The sequence below is a fragment of the Oculina patagonica genome, chromosome 4, assembly GCF_052425735.1.
Source record: "Oculina patagonica isolate OP01 chromosome 4, crgOcupat, whole genome shotgun sequence".
Lineage (NCBI taxonomy): Eukaryota > Metazoa > Cnidaria > Anthozoa > Scleractinia > Oculinidae > Oculina > Oculina patagonica.
The window spans coordinates 55,405,733-55,419,562 of NC_135761.1; the positions used below are offsets into that span (position 1 = coordinate 55,405,733).

At 39.8% G+C, this 13,830-nt stretch overlaps 1 long non-coding RNA gene and 2 pseudogenes across 3 annotated transcripts in view; all 3 read right to left on the reverse strand.

Annotated features, from left to right (window-relative positions):
• The window catches only part of LOC144650780 (uncharacterized), a 207,753-nt gene that overhangs the window by 80,423 nt on the left and 113,500 nt on the right, over nucleotides 1–13,830 (reverse strand). The gene's annotated exons all lie outside the window — the stretch shown is intronic.
• Nucleotides 965–4,832, reverse strand: LOC144650772 (ras-like GTP-binding protein RHO pseudogene; annotated as a pseudogene). Its single transcript, XR_013570190.1, has 2 exons — nucleotides 4,695–4,832; nucleotides 965–1,978 (listed from the first exon to the last, which is right to left on the reverse strand). The product of XR_013570190.1 is annotated as a ras-like GTP-binding protein RHO pseudogene (transcript).
• LOC144648868 (ras-like GTP-binding protein RHO pseudogene) lies at nucleotides 8,298–11,075 on the reverse strand (annotated as a pseudogene). Its single transcript, XR_013569791.1, has 2 exons — nucleotides 10,996–11,075; nucleotides 8,298–9,852 (listed from the first exon to the last, which is right to left on the reverse strand). The product of XR_013569791.1 is annotated as a ras-like GTP-binding protein RHO pseudogene (transcript).

Below are 13,830 nucleotides of genomic sequence, written 5' to 3' on the forward strand. Positions count from 1 at the left end.
ACACGACGAAGGTTTTGATTGGACAGACGCGTGATCTAAAAATAGCCACAGATATATGCCCGTAACACAACGCTAAATTGAGTTCACACACCAGACGTAGCAACGCTATAATCGGGTTATTAAGACTTTGTGTTGCATGTGAAGTCCAGAAAACAATTTGAAGGGATATATAAACGACGTGCCTAGACTCAATTAAGCTAACGTCATCTCCGCGTTCTCACTGCGTTCTCGTTGTTTACAGTGTAGAGGTAAGAGAAACTTCCTTTTGTGCAAAAGGGAGGGCAATTGTCTTTCATTTACGTTTCAAATGTGCAGTTCATCGAATTTTGTCCACTTGTTTTAAAACTAGGCTAAAGATTACTTTGCAAAACTTGAACTAAACATTCGCAACAAATCGTAAGGCGACGAGTACGATGTTAGATTTAAAAGAAAATTTAACCTGCTTACTTCAATAATAATATCGACCTTTACAAAATTGAAAATATGTTTATCACTGCAACGGAATGCTAAAATAACATCATTCCCCTTTCGAAAATAGCTTTGCTTCATAGGGGGGTTGGGGGGGGGGGGGGCAAATTGACATTAGTGGTTGTTATTTGACACTGGTGCAATCAAATTGACCATTTGACCCAAACATACATACATTCACACATAAACTTTATTTTATCTCGGGTTTCGATGCCTAAAAACAGCTGGTTTTAAGTGGCGTTCAATTGCGGCGGAGCAAGCAAGCAGCAGTGGTAATATAATGCAAAATCCAGATTTTTTCGGCTTTGCTGGCTCATGACCAGAATGCACTGCGAGGCGACCATAATGCATTACGCTCCTGTGGAGCGTCACTTTGAGCTGAAGACACAAAACACATGGACGAACTTTTCTTTTGGTGCGAATACACGAGGGCCTGTCAAGAAGCACGTAGCACCTATAACACGACAAAATTATCAGGAAAGGATAACGATTATCGTGTAACTTGTTTATTGTTTAATTTGAGTTTATCAATCCATGTGCTGTCATGACATGCAAAATATTTACAATTCAATTTGTTTTTTATTCTTGCTAAGAATTTCTCGCCTAGCTAGATGGTTGAACCTTTTTTGTAAGCTTCTATAAACCTCGCTAGATCTACTATACTCTCTTTATATTTGTCGCTTATAAGCAACCCTTATTCTAAAATGCAAAATAGACGAAAACAGCCGCAGCACTTTCATAATCTTGGGCTACACCGGTATTTAAAAATAATCATTGCGCCGTCAATCAAATGGTTGTAGAACTACGAGTCTGACATGAATGGCAAAATTTACACCGATTTTCTGAACTTACAGCCTTGTCTATAAGTTAAAGTATACTACATTTCCCGAGTCTTTGCCACAATCGTCGCTTGGGCGGCTCAATTGTCAGTGCAACTCTCGCGGCTGTTACAAACACATCTCTGACTCCATCTAATGTTTTAGCAGAGCATTCCATGTAAGCGCAACCATTGATCCTTTCACACATAGCACGTCCCTCCTCGCTTGTCACGGGCGCTTTTCCTAACTTTGATAACTTTTCCTTTGTTTCTTGGTCATCTCTCAGATCTTTCTTGTTACCAGCCAAAATGATTGGTATATTTGGGCAGAAATGGCTCATTTCAGGAACCCACATTTCAGGGACGTTCTCTAGGGAAACTGTTAGGACTATCAATGGAGAAACACATCAGGATAACATCAGTGTCGGAATAATTGAGAGGTCGCAACATGTCATAAATAGGATCTCTTTCTCCTATTATATCAAAAAACCCTAGCTCCACCGTCTTGCCATCAACTTTAATGCGACCCAGATGACCTTCAAACTCTCTAGGCACATATTCTTCAGGGAACTTGTTTCTAACGAACGAAGTCATAAGGCACGTTTTCCCACAGTCACTATCTCCTACAACAACCAACTTCCTTCTTAGGGGGAACTCGTGCCAGTTGGCTGACATAATCAGAGAATCGTTGATCTGCAAAGCGGAAAAGAACATTTAGTCAAAGAATAGGTATACTAAACATGAAGCCCCCTACATACCTTAATTTTCTGACGCGTGAGAGTTTCCTCTCAGCATTTTTAATATATAGATTTAGGCAAGATTTAGACAAGCCTAAAAGCGGAGCTCCCCATTTATTTTATTTTCACTGGAGCTTACAATGTCTTCATTCTAGTGAATAAGCGGCCAAGGTACTAATGTTTATGGCGGTTCATAGGTGCAATACAAATTTAAATCGCTCACGGTTAAACTGAATGTCTGCGGTACAACAAAAAAAATAATGTTAAAGCAGGGCAAATGTCATTACTCATGGCACGAAAAATTACTATAGAGTACAGTAAATTATCTGCTTTCTAGCAACAGGAAATAGTTTCACGATACTGTTATAGTTTCGCAGCAGTTTAGTAGACCCCACAATATCTATTACATTGATTCCTCGCGAAGCGAGGCCGAAGGCCGAGCGTAGCGGGGTGTATAATTTTGTCCCTCAAAGGGCTCAGGCGGGATGAAATCTCGTGTGGAGTTTACGGTCATATATATTTGTGAGCTTGGTGTGTGGCGGAAATGACGTCACACGGCCGCGCGCTGGTGGCCTAATGGTGTGAGGGTCGAACTTGAAATCAGATCTTCGGGACTGAGGGCGGGGGTTCGAATCCGGCTAGGGTTTTTTTTTAATTTTTTTTTATTATTATTTTTTTTTTGTGGGTTCGAATCCTGAGCCTTTCATTTTTATCGTTTTTCTTTTCGGATTAAAATAACACTGATTTCCACATAATACTCCCTCAACGCCTATTCAGGATATAAACTGCTGGTGTTGAAAACTGTTCATTGTTGTATGAAAATTTGCCATTTCGTTCTGAACCCATTGTTGCTGATGTAAAGGCTGATCGGGATTTCTCCATCCATTGGAAAGATAATTATCTCTGTTTAGTTCCTGTTGCTGTTGCTGTAATTGTTGTTGTTGTCTACGCGTGGCACTATTTTCTCGAGCAGACTGTAATCGAATATTTCTCTCCTCCTCCGATTCTAATTGTAAGCGCGCTGCATCACTTTCCCTTCTTAATTGTAATCTATCCTGTAGCTGTTCAGTTGATTCTACTAAAAGTCTGTCTGTATAATTTTGTCTCAGTAATTGTAATCTCTGTATTCTTGTGTCTTCAGCTTCAGTTTGTATTCTATCCGCGGCATTTTGTCGAAGTCTCTGTAATCGTGCAGTTCGTTGTTGTTCAGTTTCTGTTTGTATTCTGCCTGCTGTATTTTGTCGAAGTCTCTGTAATCGTGCAGTTCGTTGTTGTTCAGTTTCTGTTTGTATTCTGTCCGCGGTATTTTGTCGAAGTCTCTGTAATCGTGCAGTTCGTTGTTGTTCAGTTTCTGTTTGTATTCTGTCCGCGGTATTTTGTCGAAGTCTCTGTAATCGTGCAGTTCGTTGTTGTTCAGTTTCTGTTTGTATTCTACTTATTCTGTCTGCTGTATTTTGTCCGTTACTAGGCAACAATCACCCAGAGCTTCGCGAGGCCCTGCGAGTCACGTATTACTAGTATAGGATATATTCGACAATTTCACATAGCCTGTCGGATTAGCTCAATCGAGAAGGTGCCAGTATGCGGCGCGGGAGGTCGCGGGTTCAAATCCCAGAGCAGTCAGTTTTTTTTTACCCCGTAGCAATAAAATGGTTTGTTAATAATATCAACCCGATTTAGCTTTCAAATGCTCCTTCATGTACGGCGCTGGCTTTACAGATAGACACGAAAGTCATCGATCGATTATGGCTCTCAATGTCCACTTTTTTGGCGGTCGATTACTATCTACACGTAATTGTCAGCCACGTTTTGTTTCTTTGCTTCTTCTTTTTCTTTTCAAACCCCTTTAATTTTAAAGGCCGCATTTATTCTTGCTTTACTCTTCCCTGTCTTTCTACCATCAAACTATGGCCGCCATGTTGCACGACGTACGTTGTTCGACGTACGGCGCACGCGCCCGCGAACCATGCCGCTAGCCATGATCGACAGTGTTCGTTCTTCTTCCTTCTTTCTTTCATGGGTATGGTGCTCTGCTCTGCGGCCCTTCGGGCCACTGGAGAGCTCCGCTAAAAAATGTTCCGACCACCTTCGAAAATTGCCGAAGATACTCTGACGACTTCCGAAGGTTGCTGAAATTACTAAACCTAAAGAACGCAATAGTGAAACACCAATTGAAACGGCAAATGACCAATTATTTTTCCTGTTAATTTGTTTACAATTGAACTAGATGAGTAGAATTCACGGATAAATGAGTCAGGTTTGAGAAGCATGAGATATTTTCGATAATATACGCAGGCGTGCATGTGAGACTCGTGCATAATACGTGAGAGTTAACGTTGACAGGCACACGAGTTTTGATATGTATGTGCTGAAAACAAGTTCCTGTCGTTGATCAATATTGAGGTGCTAATATATTCCGTTTTAACCAGAACGAAAAGGCAGAAAGAGCAGTGTACAAGAACAAGAAATCATAATATATTTGCGCCTTTATTTATTTAATGCCATTCTTAAAGTTTTCACGTCCGCGGTGGGAGCAGTTGAAGTCGTATTAGAATTTAAGAGTATTCCGAAGTTTAACGTGTAGATAGCGTGATGTTTGCATCAGAGCAGAGGTTTTGTCAACTGTCAATAAATGTAAAAGTCAAATTGTGGTAAATAAATATTTTGCTTACCTTTAAAAAACTACCGCTGAACAACCCTTCAGATTAACAGAGGCTATCAATTGAGTGGACCGGCCAAAAGTAGACGATCTTCAACCGAGAAGTCAAACTTGCAAATGAGGGACGCTTGTTCGCCACTTTCAATTTATTCAGTCAGAGAGGTTAAGCTATTATTAGCAGCTGAATAACATTCATCACAAGGCATCAGGGAAAGTCCCTCCGGTTTACCCTTTAACTTCTAATTGGTTAGAATAATTTATGATAAGTGGCACTTGAATGCTCGGGCTTGAATGACTACAACCACCAATGATTCGTGGTTTATTTCAAACCAGGCAAATTTAGAAAAAAATCAGTTTATAGTTTCACAATAACTTTATCGACACAGGAAGTGGTGAAACTTTAATTCGGTTTTCGAGCGATAGTCTGTACGAATTTACGACGAAGGTTTTGACAGATATATTAAAGGGACTGTGTCACGGCTGAGTTAAGTTCATGTTATTAAGTTTTGCCCAAATACTCGCTATGAAACTTGATGTTTGCCAAGATATTACTTCTGTGGATCTAAATGACAAAATCATAGCTTCATTGCAACCAAATGTGTTTCCTGGGCGTTACAATTTAAAGTTACAAGAAAACAAGATTAACTTTGAAAACTGGTCAGCCTAACAATATTTTAAAAACCCAAATCGCAATCCATTTGAATCTTCGTCACTTTTGGCCATCCCTACCTTCTTTTGTATTTGCTGTGTTGTTGAAATGTTCCTTCACTGTTTTAAGCGGTTATTTTTAATATTTCAGCGAATTTGATGGTCATTGCCTAAATTTAGCTAAAATCCGTGACACAACGCTGAATTGAGTTCACACGCCCGACGTAGCAACGTTATAATCGCGTAATTAAGACTTTATATTGTATGTGTAGTCCAAAAAAGTATATTTATCCGTGTATTGCTATTTTGTAAGGCATTTCAATTCGAAAAACCTCGTTGCAACACATTTGAAGAGATATACGAACGACGAGCCGCTCTAACTCAATTCAGCTGACGTCATATCCGCTTTCTTGTTGTGTACTGTGTAGACTTGAGAGAAACTTCCTCTTTGTGCAGAAAGAAAGAGCAACTGTCTTTCATTTACAAGTTTCAAATGTGGAGTTCATCGAATTGTGTCCACTTGTTAGGCTTTGTGAAGGAATAGTTTTAAAAGTATCGAAAGTAGGCTGAAGATTACTTGGAAAAATTTTGATCACTGAGAATTCGCAGGAAAGCGTAAAGCGCCGAGTAGGATATAAGATTTAAAAGTGAAATTTAACCTGCTTATTTCAATAATAATACCGATATGATCTTTACAAAATTGAAAATATTGAAATGCTATAAGAACTGTATTGCGCTTTCGAAAATAGCCGTGCTTCGATTAAATACGGTGGGGATAAAGGCGTGGGGCGAATTGACTTTAGTAATGGGAGGGGATGCAAACAAATTAACTATTTGCCTGTAAGGATGCCTTTAAACAGGTTTTGGTGCCTAGAAACAGGCTTAAAGTGGCTTTTCGTTGCTGAGGAGCGAGCAGCAGTTGTAATCACAATTTAAAACTAGTAGTAATCAGATATTAGGGGAGTGCGTTCGACCTATAGGTTAAAAAAAAAAAGACCCAAGGTAAGCAAGTAGTGGCAAGAAACCGACATGGCCGACCTACTAGTAGTATGCCTTATGTCAAAGTTAGTTACTATGCTTATACCTCACTAAACGCGAGGAGGATAAGTGTGAGAAAGATTGTGTGACGAGCCAAAAGAACATAGAATGAATGAATATTGTGTACACAAAAATAATTGTTTATTTCACTAGACTTGTTATCGTCTGGCACTAAACTAGATTTAACTTCCACAAACTTCTGGAAATAGTTTCACTTCGATTAAAATTCACAGACATAATTCACATAGGAATCCACTACACGCATATTACATTCACTATACAACGATTTCCTCGTCAAAACCTCTAGTGTTTCTAGGAATAACGATATATAACAAATTCAAAGAAGTGATAAAACAATTTTGCTCCGTATTATACCCATTATCGATGCATTTAATTCTAACAATTTGTAGTTTTGTGCAACATATAATTACAGGAAAATACGCTGGTTTTTTTTACCTACGAACGAACTCCGTACGAAACAACGCATCGACTTACTCGATTTCCACTCTTTTTTGACGTTCGGTGGCTGAAGACAACTCTGCTATCTTGGATGATAACCTTCTAATGTTCTCCCTGACATTTTTGGCAAAATTACAATTCTGTCCACACGTTTTTAACCCTTTTTTCAAGCAAAAGGAAGGCCTACTCTGGGACCTTAACTCGCCGCGAGTTTGTGCGAGATAACGCGAGTTTAGGCGAGTTAAGGCGAGTTAAGGAAATTTGACCATAATCTCAAGTTGCGAGTTAGGGCGAGTTAAGGCGAGCTAAGGTCCCAGAGTAGGCCTAAAGGATGTTTCTAAGCTCCGTTTGGGACGCCATCTTGTTTTGCATGAAATCGAGGCCATCTGTGGCTACCAGTTTCCCGGCCGAGATTTGCCCCTGCAAAAATCAATCGGGGCGGCCAATCCATACACCTGCGCGCGCATTACGGCTCGATTCATTCCGCATAACAGTACACAGGCATACCAACTCAAAAGACACAGGACGAAAAAACAAAATTAGGCTTGCGCTCTCCTTCGTCGAACGCAATAAATTTATGCAAAATCGGGATTTGTCGGCTTTGCCGGCTGGCTCTTGACCAGAATGAATGAATGAATGAATGAATGAATGAATGAATGAATGAATGAATGAATGAATGAATGAATGAATGAATGAATGATATAGGTTCTTATATAGCGCATTTACAAAGCTCAATGCGCTTCACAATTAGAATTATGGGATGAGACCGGACATCAGCATATCAGGCGCCTTTGGCAGCCGCTATCCGTCCACGTGTATGATCTCACCCTACCACCCAACCCATAGATACATGTGAATAAAACAGACCACAACACCGGGAACTTCGTGTCCTTCTCTTTTCGATTAGTGTTTGCGTTCTTTAACGTCCCCTGCTGATCATAACACTGAAGATGCAGGAGACGAGGCCTACAGTTTATCGTCCTTATCCGAGAAGACTAGCACGTCTATCCATTTTGCTGAAAGACAGCATTTTCTCCTCAGTTATTTTAAGACCCTAAATGTTGTTCCGGTCTGGGAGTCGAACCCGAGACCTCCCGCTTGACAATCCGGCGCTCTACCAACTGAGCTAACCTGTCGGCGGTTAGAAAGCACTGCGCGGCGACCAGAATATGAGCTGAAGACACAAAACACATGGACGAACTTTTCTTTTGATGCGCCTCGTTGGCTATAACGATCTCATATTCAACAAGCGCGAGTGGAATAATTGTTTTTATTTATTATTATTTATTTTATTTATTATTAAAAACGCCCAAAAATTGCAATATTTCAGCTCCCCAGCTGTTTCGTTTACGGGTATCGGCTACCTTATTTGTGGTCAGTGGTATGTGAACTCATATACCATTGCCTGTTAACCAGTTAAAACTCAGGAATTGCAATATACCATTGCTAGTTTTTAGTTATATATTTTATTTACACAAACGGATGTATTTCTGCTACAAAATATAACACACATAGTATTAAAGTGCCTTTCAAGCGAATTTTTTCCACATAATTAAAAACGTTACTATTTTAAATGCACATTTTCAAAGTTTGAGAATTCTATATATACTAAAAATTGTGGAATAAATTTTACAGGCGTTGAAAGTTGCAGTATTTTATACAATAACTGTCTGGCATATTAGTTATTGAGACACTTTTGGGTGAAGGTGGAAAAACCCAGATGATCAGTAAAACCACATTTTGAGATTTTATGTTCTGAACCGGCGGTGGTTTTTAAACATTCTTCTAAATGAATTGACTATTAACCAGGGATTTTCAAATCTCCCATGATACCTTACCAGTATTGCATTGCGCATCCCTACTGCGCATAACTTCGCGCGCGTGATTAGCGCGCGCACATAAAAAGAAGGCGGTTTTTTTCTTTATGGGCGGTTCTATTTCTAAGATACTTTGTCTCTTTCTTCTTCAAAATTATATCACTTAGCGGGCAATCGTTATGTATCATCACTAGGTAAAGTTTGATAAAAAAACTCAGTGCAGGTTCACTTTAAGTGGAATTACCTTAAAACAGGTTAAGAGACTACAGTGGTGATTTACAAATATTCTTCTAAATAAACTGACTATTTACTAGGTATTTTCGATTTTTTTATGATGCCTTAAAACAGGTTTCAACTGGTTTTAATTAAGTGACTTTAAGCGCCGTGAATCGAATGGTTCTATATTTATTATTATTTTTTACCTTACAACTTTATTTTTTAGATAGAACTGAGTCTGGCATGAAAAACAAATTTTACACCGATTTTCTAAACTGACGAACAATCTTGTCCGATTTTTTCCCATTTCTTCATTGCCCGAAAACTTACAGCCTTGACTATTAGTTAAAGGATACTGCATTTCCTAAGTATACGCCACGATCTATATCTACGTCTACCACGTCTACATTTACATCTAGATTTACATCTAGGCTTAGGCTCCGGCTGAGCCAGTGCGGCTCTCGCGGCTGTTACAAACACCTCTCTGACTCCATCCATTGTTTTAGCAGAACATTCCATGTAAGCGAAACCATTGATCCTTTCACACATAGCACGTCCCTCCTCGCTTGTCACGAGCGCTTTTCCTAACTTCGATAACTCTTTCTTGACGTTTTCGTCATCTCTCAGATCTTTCTTGATACCAACCAAAATGATTGGCACATAAAAATGGCTCACTTCAGGAAACCATTTTTTAGGGATGTTTTCTAAACTGTCAGGACTATCAATGGAGAAACACATCAGGATAACAGCAGGATGGGGATAAGAGGGAGGTCGCAACATGTCATAATCGGGATTTCTTTGTCCCACTGTATCACAAAACGGAAGATGGACCGACTTGCCATCAACTTTTATGCAAGCTATATAACCGCCAGTAGCTAAAGGCAAATATTCTTCAGGGAACTTGTTATCAGCAAACGAAGACATAAACGTTTTTCCACAGTCACTATCTCCTACAATAACCAACTGGTAAGACATAATTCGTGAATTCTTGATCTGCAGAGCGGGAAAATAACATTTAGTCAAAGAATAGGTATACTTAACATGAAGCCCCGTGCATACCTTAATTTTCTGACGCGTGAGAGTTTCCTCTCAGCATTTCCGAAAATGTTTCGACCACCATCGAAAATTGCCGAAGATAGACAAGATACTCTGACAACTTCCGAAGGTTGCTGAAATTACTAACCTAAACAACGCAACAATGAAACAACAAATTAAACGGCAAATGACCAATTGTTTTTCCAGTTAATTTACCTTTGATTGGGCTAGATGAGTAGAATTTACTGATAAATGAGTTAGAACTGAGAAGCGCGAGATCCGTATTTTCAATACGCAGGCGTGTACGTGAGTCTCGCGCATAATACGTGAGAGTTGACAGTTACACGAGTCTTAGTATGCCGTAAAATTCCGGTTATAACCTCCCCCCCCCCCCGATTATAAGCCCCCCGGTTATGGGCCCATCTCCCTAGAAACAAAAAAAGACATCCGATTTTAAGCCCCCCTCTGCAGGATGAGAGTACTGAAAAGGGCTAAATGTTGCTTTATTATGCGTTTTTAACTAAAAAACGCATTTCGATCAACACTCCCGTGGCCCGTTTCGGAACGTTTTTTTTTATTCCGCTTATAAGCCCTCCCGGATATAAGCCCCTCCACTTATAAGCCCACACAAAAACCCCTTTATACGAAGTTGTATAAGCACAAGACTTGTAACCGGAATTTTACGGTATGTATACAAGTGCGGAAAATTCCTGTCGTTGATCAATGTTGAGGTGCTAATGTATTCTGATTTAACCAACCTCGTTCCCAGGGCAATCGCCAAGGGAAAAGCCCTGGGAACGAGGTTACTGATTTAACCAGAACGGAGAGGTAGAAAGAGCAGTGTACAACTAAGAACCAGAAAACATCAGATATTTGCGCCTTCATTTTATGGCATTCGTTAAGTTTTGACGAGTGCAGGACTGCGCTCGGTGGGAACAGTTGCAGTCGTATTATAATTTACGGGTATTCCGAAGTTTAACGCGTAGGTAAGGACTATACATTAACGCGTAGGTAGGGAGAAAATTTGCGTCGGAGTAGAGTTTTTTTAACAGTCAATACTATATGTGAAAATTAAATTTTATAAAGCATTCTTTTGCTTACCTGTAAAAAACCTAACAATGAACAACCCTTCCGTTCACAAAGGTGGACCAAATGTCGACGATCTTCAATCGAGAAGTCAAACTTTCGAATGAGAGCCGATTGTTCGCCACTCTCAATTTATTCTGTCTGAGCGGTAAAGCTATTATTAGCTGCTGATTAAAAGACCCATCACAAAACATCAGGGAAAGTCCCTCTGTCTTCTGATTGGTTAGAATAATTGACTTGAATGAATACCACCAGAGATGATCCGTGTTTTATTCCGAACCAGGCGTAAGAATATGCATATATTTGTCACACTGGGTTAAAAATATTTTTCAGTTTATACTTTCACAATTATTTTATTGACACAGGAAGTGATGGAGCTTTAATTCAGTTTTCGAGTGCTCGTCTTTACGAATTTACTTCACTTACGACGAAGGTTTTGATTGGACAGACGCGTGATCTAAAAATAGCCACAGTTATATACTCGTAACACAACGCTGAATATTGTCACGCCAGACAAAGCAACGCTATAATCGCGTAATTAAGACTTTGTGTTGGATGTGTTGTCCAAACAAAGTATATTTATCAGTCAAGTGTTATTTTGTAAGGCATTTCAATTCGAAAAACCTCGTTGCAACACATTTTGAAGGGATAGATGAACTACGTGCCCAAACGCAAATCAGCTGACGTTATAACCGCTTCCTTGTTGACTGTACTGTGTTGACGTAAGAGAAACTTCCTCTTTGCGCAAGAACGAAGGCAATTGTCTTTCATTTACAAGTTTCAAATGTGCATTTCATCGAATTTTGTCCACTTGAAAGTCCCAGCGAAGGAAATGATTTAAACGTAGGCTGAAGATTACTTGGCAAAATTTGATAACTGAAAATTCGCAACGAATCGTAAAGCGACGAGTGCGATATTAAAGGTCGAGACACACTGGCCGACAAGTCGCTCCGTGTGTACTGCTTCAAAACAAGTCGCTGCGTCAAGGCGCTTGTTCGGTGCACACGCAGCGAATTTTAAAGAGTGGGAATGTGAAAAAGACTTCCAATGGCAAAAATACATGAAGCTCTCTCATTGGTTTATTTATATTTTGTCGCAGCAACTTGTCGAAGAAGTGTGCACACGCTGCGACATCGCTGCTTTTGCTCATTTTGTCGCTGCGATCAGTCGCACGAATTCAAACCGACAAAATTCTGTCGCGGCGACAAAGATTGTCGCAAAAATGCAACATGTCACACAAGGCAACATGTTGCAGCAACTTGTCTCCTAGTATGTCCCGACCTTAAGATTTTAAAGGGAAATTTAAAAAAATAATATCGACATTTTCAAAATTGAAATTATGTTAATCACTGTAAATGAATGCTATAAGAACTGTATCGCGCTTTCGAAAATAGCCGTGCTTCGATCAAATAGGTTGGGGTGGTGGTGGGGGGGGGGGGGGGAGAGTGCGAATTGACGTCAGTGGTTGTTATTTGACACTGATGGGAGGGGTTGTGGGGATGCAAACAAATTAATTATTTGACTCTAATGACTCTTTGATGTCTTTAAGGTCGGTTCTCATATGATCGCCCCGATCGTCTCTGTCGCTTCTGTCGTTTGCAAAGTCTGAGGTGATTGGAGCAAGCAAACTTTTTGAAGCGACAGAAGCGACAGAGACGATCGGGACGATCATATAAGAACCAGGCTTTAGGCTCATCATTATGCATTTATTTAAGGCGCATGCACGAAGTTCAACGACTGACATCGAGAACTTTACGACGAGATATTTGCATAAAAAATATGAGCACGCGCGCGTGATTTGATGTGTTTGCCAACCTCGTTCCCAGGGCTTTTCCCTTGGCGATTTGGCACGGGCGCCAAAGGGAAAAGCCCTGGGAACGAGGTTGATGTGTTTGCGTCTGGAATTGTTTGTCTCTTTGAAAATGCATTGTTCTCACCATAAACGCGTGGAATATAATTACCATAATTACCATTTTGAAACCGTGTTTTGATCGGGACACCTTCGGAAATCTCAAAGTTTGGACTTTTCCGACAATTTTGTGGCAGAGAATTCAGCGCGGATATAGAACTTCATGAGCTGCCACTGCAGAGAGGTAAACTAGGAATACTGTAGTGTGTCATAACAGAGGCGGAATTTTAAAAGAGCGCTTTTAGAAAGAGGTAGAAGGCATTCAATTAAAATTTGCGCATTTTAACCGCCATAACTTGCTGGAAAACTTTAAATTAAAAAATCCGCTTCTGTTATGACACTCTAGAGATATTGACTGATTAGTTTTTGACAAGATCACAGTGTGCTGTCTCCTACTCGTTCGACAAACTCTGCCACGAAATCATGTTCTTCCCAATTTGGCAGCATCGTGGCTATAACATCGCCGTTAGGTACAATCTACCAAATAAAAGATGCCATACATAATCTTTTATCTTTTCTTTATGTCTCTGTAAAATTTGAGCTTAATCACATTCATAACAGCCGAGGAATAAGCGTTTTAAAAGATGCAGGTCAAGCAAAATTTCGCTTCATGAATTTATTCATGCTGTATATATCCCCCGCGACCTTAAACAGGTTTTGATCCCTAAAAACAGGTTTAAGAGCAGCAGTTGTAATCACAATTTAAAAGTAGCGATAGCTCTCACTAAGCTATGTATAATTGTTTTACAGTAATAATCGAAGATTGATGGCGTCCATTTGATGCCTTATTGGATTGTACTCTTAGGCTTCTTTTATTACTGTGCCGAGTACGTCACGACATTGTTTGCTGCGGAATTTTTCTTGCTGCGTGACACCGCTCTGTCAAAAGTTCACAAGTACAAGTTGAATGTACACCTAATTGCAATAAAGTTGTCATAGAA